The sequence below is a fragment of the Octodon degus genome, unplaced genomic scaffold, assembly GCF_000260255.1.
Source record: "Octodon degus isolate 3935 unplaced genomic scaffold, OctDeg1.0 scaffold00062, whole genome shotgun sequence".
In the NCBI taxonomy this organism is placed as follows: domain Eukaryota; kingdom Metazoa; phylum Chordata; class Mammalia; order Rodentia; family Octodontidae; genus Octodon; species Octodon degus.
The window spans coordinates 83,757-97,266 of NW_004524638.1; the positions used below are offsets into that span (position 1 = coordinate 83,757).

Genomic DNA, 13,510 nt, shown 5'->3' on the forward strand with positions numbered 1-13,510 from the left:
GGTCCTTCCTGTTCTATTATCATTCTGATTTTACTCTGAGAATGTTATTCTGGATGGATGAGTGAAAGTTCGAAGAAAGAAGGCAATGTGTCCTGCAGTAATGATGCAAAAAGCATAGAGCATGTGCGGCAACTCCAAGGGGGTCACAGGGCTGCAGGATTTGATCCTAAATAATGGAAAGGTGAGGAAAGGTAACACTTCAGGAGTAGAAAGTATAGGAGTCCAGATTCCAAATATGAATTATAAAACTATTAAATGACTTTTTAAAGGAAACAGAGACACATACATTTATTCTACACTACCCAGAGCTGCCAGGAAGAACGACATGCTGGGTAATGGAATCGATATTTGAAAACACTTGACAGACTAGAAATAGTTCCCCAGCTCAACAAGATGAATTCTAATGAGGATAACTAAAGAAGTGTCACCAAATTAGAATCTAAAAAGTGAATTGCAGCAAAGAAGTAGTAAGGCCCTGGTGTGTGTGTGTGTGTGTGTGTGTGTGTGTGTGTGTGTGTGTGTATGCAATCACATACATGTAGGAAAACCTGATATCATACAAATAAAAAAGGGAGGCAGAAATGTGACATGGCTTTTGAGAACGGTAAGGGCATGTTAGCTATACAGATCGCCAAATCCATGGGTACAGCACAAGGGAAAGGAAGCAACATTTTAGGCATCAAACAGACGGCCTCACCATCTATAGAGCTGTGAACTTACGAAGTTCAGCTTTCAACCTCAGTCTGATCATGTGTACATGTGGCTGCTGAAACTACTCACTGTCCTAGAGATGGAATCTGAACATGGGCCAAAGTGTGGTGCCTGACACGTTAGTGCCTATGAATGCATTTTCTTCTTGGTATTGATTTCATTCCCGAATTGACGCTGAGTGATCTCAATGAGGACATCAACACACAAACTAGGAGCTACCTGGAGGAAAAAATGTTTAAGTCTCAAAGGTCTAGACGTGGCATGTTCTCTTTATTTTCTTATTAAAGGGAAAACAAAAATATCAGTTATGATAAACGTATAAATTATTTCACAGCTTTTAAATATAAGATAATGAAAATCTGTTTAGAGTAGTTTTAGAGGGCAAAACATGGATTATGAGATCCTGCGCCAGCAAGGTAACTCAGCAGACTAAAGTGGCTGCTTAGGCAAGCTTAGGCAAGAGCAGGGACTGTGGTCAATCCCGGGCACCACATGTCACACCAGCCCTGCCCCCAGGGCAGGCTGAGCCTGCCATAGTGTCCAGGGATAGTGGCGCATTCCTGTAATCCTAGAATCCTAGGGATGGACAGGCTGAAAACAGGAGGATCATTATGAGTCTGACCTGAAAAGTGAGACCCTGTAGCAACCAAATAAATAAAAAAGAAAAAAAATTATGAGCTCCTCTTATCCTTTGAACTCCATAGCCCCTTCTTATCCTTCAGATATTCTGTCAGTTTTCCTTCTTTTCAGGGGCTTTCTCAACACCTGTATTTTATTTTACTGTTTTTTTTTTTTTTTTTTTTTTTTTTTGTAGTACTAGGGATTGAACTCAGGACCTTACTCTTGCCAGCCAGGTGCTTAGGCCACAGAGCCATTTCCGTGGCCCTCAACACCTATATTTTATTTTATTATTTATTTATTTATTTTTAACACCTATATTTTAAAAGAGTAATCTTGCCCCTGCTTATCTCCTTTTCTGATGAAATATAAATTCCATAAGGAAGGGACCATGCTTCTTTTCAAATCATTACACCCTCAGCCCATGGCATGAGGTCAGGTTCATGAATGCTTCTCATATATTTGTTGAATATGGCTCTTGCTCTTAAGCCTTACAGGACTATGAATAGGACTTCTCAAAAAATATAGATAACACAAGGTCAGTAAACTCAAAATAGGTAAAAAGAAGACAGCTTCCGTCCATGACAGCCCAAATAATTACTTTAGCACCATCACCCTGGTGATTTATCCAGTTATTTATTGGTGTCTCCTGGCTCAGTGGTCCACCTTCCCACCTCCAATTTTGGGTACTTAATAGGGTTTACATCTAAACACATGGACATATTGTTGAGAGTTAATGGACAGAAATAATTTTGCCCATCTACAGTCATTTTCAGAGTTAATGAAGTAGAAAATACCAGAGCAAAACAAGGTCACAGCTGAGGCAAGGGCTTTCAGCAAAATCAGCCACAGCAGGCACCTGAGAACAAGGGGCCTCATTTGATTGGGAGAGCATCTTAGTCATGCAAATTGATGGAAAGGAAGGAAGGGGCATTACCTTGGTGATGAACAATGATGGCAAGGGACTGGAGACATATGGCAAAGCAGGAAACACAAAGTTATGTCAGCTTGCAGTGATTCATAAAGAACAGCAATAGGTTTGCAAAGGCAGATTGAAGGCAGCCAGTGTGTTATGTAATAATGCACCACTGATGCAGGAAGGCTTTTGAGAGTTCTAATATGCACAGTCTGGCATACCTGTGCTGTCTAAGAAGCCTGGGGTTCTGTGGTCCTGGAGGCTCAGTTTGCACAGTCAAAGAAAGCCTTTATTAATTAACTTTACTGATATATTTTAGATATTCACAATTATATCCATCATAAGGAATTTATATCCATACATAGGATGATTTGTTTCCCTAGTGCTTTGATGCAATTTTGGTTAAATCTCTTAAATAACTCCAGAAACTATTTACATTTCCATTCATGTTCTCTCATCCATTCATCTATGAATTCTATTTATTCAAGAACTTATAATTTCAATGAATAATAAAAAAAGAACTTATGCCTGGCTTGTGAATGCCTCTGGCCCAGAGTATATTACTTCCTACATCCCCTACTCACATTCAGCTGTTTATAAGAGATGATTGCCAGCCTCTCCTTGTTAATCATCCTGCCTCCAGCCTTGTTCTTTTCTAATCCTTTCTCTCAAGTTCCAGCTGGAAGGATTACTCTCATTTGCAACATAGAAAGATATGCTGTAGCATGTATTCCTTATACCTTATGTAAACAACTTCAACTTTACTGTACAACCTCTGTCTCCTCCACATGTTTTATAATGATCATCCTAAGAACTTCTTGTAAATTGCTTTTTCCATTCTGATTCCACTGACTGGACAAGGGATGGATTTATGACATGTATGGGCCAATCAGAGAGTCTGCCCTTATTTTGACTGTGGTGATTGTTTTGCACTTTGGCATGTAGCATATCTTCATGCTGGTCAATCTAAGCAGCTTCTTCTGAGGGCTCCCTAGACTAGGGCTGAGTCAAGATTCCAGAACTGAAGGATTTTTGATGGTTTTCTTTCTTTCTTTCTTTCTTTCTTTTTTTTTTTTTTTTTTTGGCAAAACTGGGGATTGAACTCAGGTCCTTGTGCTTGCCAGGGAAGCGCTTATTCCACTGAGCCATCTCCTGAGCCCCTTGATGGATTTCTATTGCTGCTAACAAATTACCAGTGCTTAAAACAAGAACATACTAGGTCACATATAGGTAGACAAGAAGTCTGTCAAAGGACGGCTGAGTTCCTTGCTCACAATGTCAGGAAACTGAAATTATTGTTTGCTAGTCTGAGTTGTCTCAGGAAGCTCTGGAGACAAATATACTTCCAAATCATCCTTGCTGGCAGAATCCATTTCTTTAGTGTTGTAAGATAGACAAACTGGTTTCCTTGCTGCTTGACAACTGGGGCTACTCTAACCTCCGCTGTTACCTCATCCTTTCCACCATGCACCCTCCATCCTGATAGCAAGTCAGATCCACCTCATGTGTTGGAATGTCCAAATTGCTCTTCTATCAACAGCTGGAGAAATTTTCTGCTTTTAAAGACTTCATGAATTAGATATCTTAAGATCAATTGGGCAGTGTAGCACAAGCTAGGAAAATCTTTGAATTTTACTTATCTCACTCTCCTTGTTTTAACTATTTATAGCTCTGAGGGTGAAGCTATTGCATGCTTGTCTCTATCATCTGAAAAATATGTGTCTACAAAGGAAAAGAGAAGCAAACAGGTAAAGGCAAGAGGATTTAAGGAGAAGTGTGTGTTCCTCCAATGACTTTGATTCCAGTTTGTCTTGTCTGTTTATCTTCTATTGTTATGTGAGGTAACGACTTCTACTTGTTTTGGGTTAGTTTACTGCCATTCAAACACCAAAACAGAACAAATCCCCCAAAATTCTTACAAATAAACATGAGGTAAAACTAGAGATTCAGCGGACTCCGACGCATCCTGCGCTCTGTGCACGTGAGCTCCGCTGCAACCCGCTCCTAACGGTCGCTCCGTGTCGCCATGCCGGCAGATGTCAGCAAGTGGACCGGGCCTTTGAGCCTGCAGGAGGTGGATGAGCAGCCCGAGTACCCAGTGTGGGTCACTTACTGCAGCGTAGAGGTGGACTAGTTGGGCAAAGTGCAGACGCCCACCCAGGTTAAGAACAGACACACCAGCATTTCTTGGGATGGTCAGAATCCAGATAAACTCTACACCCTCATTCTGACGGACCCAGATGCTCCCGGCTGGCAGACTCCCAAGTTCAGGGAGTGGCATCATTTTCTGGTAGTCAACATGAAGGACAAGGATGGCAGTGGCACCGTGCTCTCTGACTATGTGGGCTCCGGGCTTCCCAGTGGCACAGGCCTGCACCGCTACATGTGGTTGGTCAACGAGCAGGACAAACCGCTCAAGTGCGACAAGCCCTTCCTCAGCAACCGGTCTGGAGACCACAGCGGCAAGTTCAAGGTGGCGGCTTTCTGCAAGAAGTACCATCTCGGGGCCCCGGTGGCCGGCACGTGTTACCAGGCCAAGTGGGACGACTACATGCCCAAACTGTATGAGCAGTTTTCTGGGAAGTAGGGCCGACTCCAAGGCCCCGTCGTCCTGGAGACCCCAAGTAGTGTTCTCAAGTACCGTTCAGCGATGCATGTAGGTTTCTCCTTTGTCCCACTCCTGAGACTTGAGCTGTTCCTAATTGTGTAGGGTGACTTTTCCTGCTGCCTGTCCTTTATGGTTTTAGAGAATCACACATCTCAGTTTTTGTTCTGGCCAAATTTGAGCTCTGTTTTGGGGTATATTTTGGTACTGTGGTGGGATCATCACTTTTATTATACTTAATAAAAGTATAGCAATCCAAGATTTAAGGAGGAAAAAAAGCCAGATGAAAAGACCAGGTATACAGGAAGAGAGCAGATTATCAAAGAATCTGTAAGGGAGGCTAAAAAGAAAGAGAAGGATTGGTTGTCATGGCTTTCATGAGTCCTGAGTCATGTTTATCATGGTGCAAGACAGCAGGAGGCTCCCATCTTGGGTCAACCAGGATGGGATGGCACCGCTGTTGTGACTTAAAAGTTGTGACAGCCTTCTCTGGGTCCTTTACAGGGCACAGCTGGAAGCAGAGTTGAGGGGGTAGCTCTTTTCTTGAAGATGCCTGGGCATCTAGAATAGCAGGGGTTTGGGGGACAGGTTGTCAGGATCCTTAAATTGTCCTCTGAGTTGGTCAATTTTCATTCGTCTAAGAAAAGCCGGGCTAGAGTTGCTTACTGTTGTGTTCATTCTGATGTTTGTTAATTGCTGAATAAAAATGAAAACACTGGAAAAAATAATAAAACTAAAGATTTTCTATTGTTCTTTACACACACACACACACACACACACACACACACACACACACTGAACTGCAATCACAGAATAACAGAAGTATGTCATACTTTCTGTTACTTAGTGCTAGTTACCCTTTGCCTGAAGATGTTTTCCAAACTCTTTCCACCAAAGTGTCCAATTATTGAGGTTTGGCTTTCACTTCAGAGTTCAGTTTCTCTGAGAAACTTTCCTTGACTGCCCCAAAGAAGTCTTACCAACAAGTAATTCCTCATACATTACCATAACCCAAATCACAGTACATTGCAATCGCAAATTCCTTTGCTGTTCTTATAACAGATCTGAGGTTGCATGAAGGAAGTACATGGTCACATTACCAATTGACATGTCTTGAATTCCTTTCTTGTATAGAACTCAGTGATCACTGAATGTTTGCAGCATAAAAGAATAACTTGGGTGTTATGTAGAGATCATCAAATGAAGCAGAAAAATCCCAATACTTTAGGAGAACTTGAGTTTCACCTTGAGTTTCCTTACTGGACCTTAACTTTGGACTTCTTTCCTGACATTTTCTTCTGCCCTTGACCTTCTGCCTATAGTCATGACTATGAGTTCAGAAAGTCTCTTGGAGGGTGAGCAAGATAACTCAGTGGACTAAATGCCTGCTGAGGCAAACAAGAAATCCAGGGTTCGATGTGGGCACCACATGCCAAGGTGGCCCCATCCCTGGGTGCCCAGACCTGGCTATCAAGACCTGACATGGTGACACACACCTGTAATCCCAGCTCTGAGGAGACTGAAAACAGGAGGATCACTACAATTCCAAACTGTGTAGTGAGAACCTATACCACATACATTAGAAAAAAAGAATGTCGCTTGGATCAAACAAACAATGCTGGAAGACCCAATACTATTATGGATTACTGGACTCTTTTAGAATATTTTGCTGTGTTGACACACCTATAATATTCAAATGATGGAAGTAAACAAAAATGGGATATATAAATGAATGTTCATTTTGTATCTGTGTATTCAAAATGGTTAGGATAGATATATAGGTACATTCTCTTAATGAACAGAATGATTTGTTCTAATAGTGTTTGTAAATAGGATATCATGTCTGCACCTTGTACAGCAAATAACCCACTAGGAAGAGAGTATGCAATGTGTTAATTATTGAAACTGTCCTGCCAATTTGATTTGAAACTGTCTCATTGCTATTTGTCTGTCAATAAAATTATGGAGAAAAACAATGCTCTTCTTTATTTATTGACCTTGGTATGTCCCTTCTCCCTTGTTTTTGCCTTCTGATTGGGATGAGCTCTGGCTTCCCTGGCAAAGTCTTAGAAACAGCTGTTCTCTCTGGCTTAAGCTTCCAACACTGAGATTCACATAGCCTCTGGTCTGCCGGATTTGACTTGGCTTTGGCAATGGAGAACCAGACATCATCTGTTCACCTTATTATTTCCACCCCTTTTACTCCAGTCAATGATTTCTGTATAGATATTTCCAGGGAATCTCCAGTCAGTTCTCACTGGGACATCAGTGTATTAGCCCCATCTATCTACAGGAGAAGCCTGAATTAGCATTTCTTCTGAAAGCAGTGTTCACTGAATCTGAGGTGAACTCAAGTGTATGTGAAAGTACAGATTTTCATTACCCAGTTTTTATTCATGATATTTTTATGAATAAATGTAGTCCATAAGTTTATCAAGTCATTTTAAACCTTATTACTAATACATGTCAAATTCACTCATATATCTTCCCTTCCAGGATCCTGAATCCATCCTGTGTTTATTATCAGACCATTTTGAGGCCTCAAAACAGTTGAATCCAAATCTGCTCCCTATGACTGTGTTCTCTGGTTAGATCTTGTTAACTCAGATCTATGCAACTGTCTACTTCCTGATTCCACTTGAAATTAACATCAACTTGTAGCAAATCTTGGTTCATTGGCTCTCTCTTGTGCTATATAACATGGCTTGTGTGTAACTCCTCCCCTCTGCCCTTGATTTGTACCCCTGGACTCATCCTACCAAAGGGCTGAATCAAACTCCTCTCATCTATTTTTCTACTAGAAGTATAACTGAGGATACATAGTATGTCACATATAAACTCAAATTGTTTATGACATTAATTCTTTTATTACCCTTGGTCAAGCAACTTTCTTTCTTTCTTTTTTCTTTTTTTTCGGAATCGGGGGTTAAACTCAGGCCCTTGTGCTTGCCAGGGAAGTGCTTATCCACTGAGCCATCTCCCCAGCCCCTGTCAATCAACTTTCTATGGATATCATTTTTACTAGTAAAAACTTTTACTATTAAAACTAATTCAGGATCTCACTGGAGTCTAATTCCTAATTTTCACCTACGTTATATCTTCATTTCTTAATGCTTTGTCATCTAGCTTCTGCTTTTTCCAATACACTTATCTCCATTACTTCTCTCTCATTGCTAAGGAAAATACCCAACACCCAAATTTTTTTCTTTTTATCTATTTATTTATTTTATTGAGAAACAAATATCAATGAGACAGTTTCAATACTGATTAATATGTCCTGAGGATCAATGGAATATATTAGAAGCCCCTGAAGCCCCTGTGAACACACTTAGCCACCTTATCTTATTTTTTTCTTTTAATGTTTTTTTAGAAACGGGGATTGAACTCAGGCCCTTGCGCTTGCCAGGGAAGCGCTTATTCCACTGAGCCATCTCCCTGGTCCCAGCCATCTTATTTTAACAAATTTGCCATACATTCTCACTGGAAGAAAGGTAGCCTCTTTAACAAATGGTGCAGGAAAAACTGGCTCTCTACATGCCGAAAACTCAAACTTGACCCAGGTCTATCACCATGCACTAAGCAAAAGTCAAAATGGTTAATGATCTAAACATTAAAACAGAGACACTAAATGCCTGGAACAGAAAGTAGGAGGAACTCTTGAAGACATAGGGGTAGGCAAAGAGTTAATGAACGAAAATCAAATCACATGGCAAACACTTGAAAGAATTAACACCTGGGATGTGCTCTTACTGAGAAGTTTTTGCATGTCAGAAGAAATCACGAACACAGTGAAAAGACAACCCACAAATTTGGAGAAATCATGACAAATAAGTACTCAGTCAAAGGTCTGCTCTCTAGAATTTATAAAGAACTAAAAAACACTAGGGCTCCAAAATTTAAAGACCCAATCCAGAAATGGGCATCCAAGATGAATACACACTTCTCAGAGGATGAAATTTAAGAAGTGTATAAATATATGACAAAATGTACCACATCACTAGCCATCTGTGAAATGCAAATTAAAACAACACTGTGATATCATTTCAACCCAGAAAGGATGTTCATCATAGAGAAATCAACCAAGAACAAATGTTGGAGACGCTGTGGGGAAAAGGAACCCTTCTCCACTGCTGGTGGGAATGTAGACTGGTAAAACCGTTGTGGAAATCAGCATGGAGACTCCTTAAAATACTTGGACTGGAAGTCCCATTTAAACCAGCTCTACCTCTACTGTCAATTTTCCCTGAGGATCTGACAACATCATATCATATTGATATATGTGTCCCTATGTTTATAGCAGCGGAATTTGTGATAGTCAAATCTTGGAAATAACCAAGCAGCCCATCACCTGAGGAATGGATGCAAAAAATTATTATTTTTATACAATGGTGTATTACTCAGCTATAAAGAATTATAAACTAGAAGCCTTTATATTGAAGAGGCCATTTGAAGATATACTCATAAGGGAAATGAACCAGAAACACATGTGTAAATATCTTATTGTTTCCCTAGTATAAGAAATAAAAAGAAGAAATACAAATAGAAAGGTATTATTCAAGTAAAAGGAAAGCAAGAACTCAAGTACTAATTAAGAAAAGGAAAGGTGAGGATCTAGGAAACATGACAGTGACAAACCATACAGCTATATACAGAAGATGGGCAAGGCAATGATTCTGAGAATCTCCAGAAGATTTTTGAACCTAGCAGTTAATTGGAAAGATTCTCAACCTGACTAAATATACATACTGACACCTGTAAACTAAGCAACTGCCCTGAAGTTGGCAATTCATGATAGTAGGTTCATGCTTGCAGTGCCTGTCATTCTGGTCTTCTGAATACAGGCTGCTTGTCATGACATGCCAGTTGTAGCTGTGTTGTCTCTCAGGTAGATGATTGTGCAAAAAGGAGGGGGTGTTGAATGAAGGCAGGAAACAAGAAAAGGAATGTTGTGGGACTGTACTGCCTCAAGCTTGTATATGGTTAGATGTTTGGACTTATGTGCTAAAATAAGAATCAAATAATTCTTTATGCCTATTTTTAAAAACATATTCTACGTTTTAAATGTTTTTCTATCATATTCTGCAGGGACTTAAAGTTTAACATATCAATACTTGATGAAAAATATCTGTTTGATGTTATGCCCAAGATGTTTGATATTCAAACAGACAGGGAGGTTAACCCTAACAGCCTAGGTTTTATGGTAATAGCAATAAGTTTGTCTTCCGGAGAGTTTACAACCTAAGTTTACAAACCAAAATTAGAGAAAGAGGAGGGGCGCAAGGAAAGCCAGCAATTTGGCCCTCGTATTCCAAGGTCAATTAAGGCTCAGGACTTATGAGAACTTGTACTGTAACTTCATGTAACTCAGTGGTGTCCCAAGTTATCTGATCAAGAAGATTGTGGGGCCAAAGAGGAAAGTGATTGATGATGTACAGTGTGTCTAAGAAGAGTCACATGGAGAGAAAACATTCTCTCAGGTTTTCACAGAGAGCACATTGGCCAAGCAATGGCCATGACTCATCCACATGTTGAACACTGACAAAGGTTCTACAATCTGAGGTACAGGATCTCAGGATAAATCCTGAGGGGATTTGTCTGACCTTATCAGATCCGAAAGCTACAACTCTTGTTGCATAGGTCCTGTGTTACCTTGGTCTTAAATATCCAGCAGAAAAGTATAAAAGTGAAGTATAAGAGGTAAAGCCATGGTGTTATGTTGAGCTGTAGGGGACACAGGTCTACAATTTCTGACATTGCCGGTCAAGCAGAAGACGCAATACTATTATGGATTACTGGACTCTCTTAGAATATTTTGCTGAATTAACACATCTATAATATTCAAATAACAGAACTAAACAATAAAAGGGGATACTGATGAATGTCTATTTTGTATCTGTGTATTCATAATGGTTAGGATAGATATATAGTTACATTCTCTTAATGAATAGAGAGTTTTGTTCTAATAGTGTTCGTAAATAGGATATCATGTCTGCATCTTGTACAGCAATTAACCACTAGGAAGAATGTATGCAATATGTTAATTATTGAATCTGTCTACCAATTTGCTTTGAAACTGTCTCTTTCCATTTGTTTCTCCATAAAATTATGGAAAAAAAGAAAAAAAGAATCTATCCTACCAATTTGGTTTGAAACTCTCTCATTGCTATTTTTTTCTTAATAAAATTATGGGAAAAATAAAATTACAAAAAATGGATTAACTGGGCAGGGTGTGTATGTGTGGCATTGTGGAGGTGGCAGTCAAGAGGAAGTAAGATACAAGAAAGCTTGTTTGAATTAGGTATTAAGGATGCATAAATTAATATTTTTGAAAAGAAAAAAATGAAAAAAATGACTTTCCCACAGCTCCGGGGCATTTTAGTTGCCTACTTTAAATATCTGTGATACACCTGTAGATAACAGACCTGGGGATACAATAAAATCCCTGCATTACCAGCATTACAATGGTAACTTACAAAGACAAAGGGGTTTTTTTTTTCAATTTGTATTTTTTATTAGTGCATTCTTACAGTACCGAGAGGAGAAAGTAAATATACATAACACATCTTAAATCTTCTTTCACCTCCTTGTCTTCTCCATCTCTTGGTCTCATTTTGAAAATTAACTTTCTCCCTATTCCTTATTATATATCTCTAATATTAATCTTTATTTATTTTTGGGTTAGTTTCATAAGAGAAACCATGCAATATTTAAGCTTATGTGTCTGATTTATTTCATTTAATATTACTGTGTTAAGGCATACCCTTTTTCCAACAAGTTACTCCAATTTATCCTTCTTAAAGACTGGTCAAATAATTCATGGGTTAAAGAACCTGTAAGCAGGTGCAGGGGCCGTAGGTTCGATCCTCAGGCGTCCTGTGCTGGCCCCATTCTTGGGGCATACTGAGATGGTGATTGAGTCTGGGGATGGTGGTGTGTGCCTGTAATCCCAGCACTTGAGAGGCTGTAAACAGGAGAATCACTATGAGTTCAATCTAGTAGTCAGACCTCGAGCACCCTGTAGACCTTTCCCTAAAATACAAAACAAACAAAAAAACAAATTTATCCTTCTTTCTTCCAGAGTAGTAGTACATTATGTACAAATAGCACATTTTTCTTATCCAATGATTTGTGGATGGACATATTATCAAGATAATATTAAGAAATACTGTAGAGGCTGTGGAGAAAAGGAATTCTTCCACATTGTTGGTGGGCATGCAAACCAGTAAGCACAACCATGAAGGAAATTAATATGGATATTCCTCAAAAAACCTAGAAATAAATATTCCATTTGACTTGCTATTTCCCCTCTAGGTATCTTCTAGAAAGACTTAAGTACATCATACTACAGTGTCACATGCATATGCATGTTTATAGCAGCACAACATCAGCCAAATATTTGAAGGCACCTGTTGAATGTAATGAGTCCTACATAACTTTCTTCTGCAAGCAAGTCTACAAGGACTGAAATTTAAAGTCAGTGCCTTTGGCTCTAGATTCTTTTCTTTAATCATAAGCTCAGGTTAGGCCTACATTTTGTGTCTTCTTCCTCTTTGTGGCTTAAAATGATGTGGATTTATGTTAAAATGATGAATTATTTCCTCCATCACAGTTCTGGGAAGCACTTACTATATTATCTACCAATGAAGACTTGACTCATACCTCGAGAATCATAGACATCTAAGTATAGCTTTGGTATCTAAGCAAGGATCTAGTGGGGGAAATATTACATCCCTGCTGCTCAACAAGTAAACAGCTATTGTGTTCACTTGTCATGGTCCTTGATGTCTTGTTTGGCACTAGTGGATTCAGCAGACACAGCTATTCTACAGTCCTAAAGTTACTCAACACATATCCTGAAACCTTCAAGTTATTTTCTACTTGAGATGTTTGTTTCTATTTTTTGTTTGTGAGTAGTGCACTCTAACTGCCCCCTAACACACACACACACACACACACACACACACACACTGTTGAAAAATAGCCTACTTGCCATTTTTTTTTTCACTTCAATACTGCATCAACTCCAGTGCTTTATAGTTCACTTGTGGATGTACAATGAAGGTCTCACCAGGTCTGCTAAATCAGTGATTATAAGAAGATACCTACCAGAGGATCAGATGCCCAGTCAGCAAGAATTCTGTAAATACCAAAAAACTTGGGTTGATTTAACATAGTGAGGAAACTTTGGTTCCTATTTTTCTCATGGTTTCTCATTTTTTTTTTCTTCTTGAATATAAGTATCCTGATTTTAAGCTCATGACTCAGATTTATTTAACCAATGGCTTAAAACTCATGGAATAACCATTTACAAGCCTACAGGAGGCCAATTGGATAGTGAGCATATCTATGTCCATTCTACATTTGACCACAATGTCTCTAACATGCAAATAAAATTGTAATCTATTAGCCAGCATCTGCAGGTTTCTGCTATCCAGTAAGACCATCTTCATATATCTCCATAGGAAAATTAACATCTCTTAAAAGTTTGTATCTAATCACTTTTGCTATTGATCACTTGAAGATGAGAAGAGATCTTGGAATACTTTGGAGGCATTGTTTCAAATTCACAGATATCCTGTAGAATATAAAATAAGATTTTCCTCTGTTTTGTTTAAACTTAATGTGTATAATAACTGTTCTCCAAATTCTGCATCCCTAAA

At 39.1% G+C, this 13,510-nt stretch overlaps 1 pseudogene; it reads left to right on the top strand.

Moving 5' to 3' along the window:
* The first annotated feature begins 4,216 nt into the window (after positions 1–4,216).
* LOC101569621 lies at positions 4,217–4,832 on the top strand (annotated as a pseudogene).
* The last annotated feature ends 8,678 nt before the right edge of the window (positions 4,833–13,510 follow it).